Below are 381 nucleotides of genomic sequence, written 5' to 3'. Positions count from 1 at the left end.
CGTTGAATAGAAAGACAGAGAATATATGTCTATTTTTTAAATGCTATGGTACCTGTTACTCTTTAAATGCTATGGTACGTAGTACGTGTTGGAGTTGAATATTGATATCTATTTTAATTTTTTACTAATGTTTATCGGTTCATACACTTATTTTCAAAGGAATTCTTTGAAGCATAGGGAATGTAAATGACAGCCTTATTAATTTAGAAGTTTCTGAGATACAGAACTAATATTAATTACTTTTACACGTTCAAATATCATCATGAATCACTCGAAGAATAATGATATAAAAAAAGATGAGTTGGTATTGACATACAGGTGTATCTGATGTTAAAGATACATGGCGGTTTTTAAAGCCGCAAAGTAATGCAAAAAAGAGAA

This window comes from Penaeus monodon, chromosome 34 (genome assembly GCF_015228065.2).
Source record: "Penaeus monodon isolate SGIC_2016 chromosome 34, NSTDA_Pmon_1, whole genome shotgun sequence".
NCBI classification, from domain to species: domain Eukaryota; kingdom Metazoa; phylum Arthropoda; class Malacostraca; order Decapoda; family Penaeidae; genus Penaeus; species Penaeus monodon.
The sequence above is the reverse complement of the archived record's forward strand: the minus strand, read 5'-3'. Positions refer to the sequence as shown.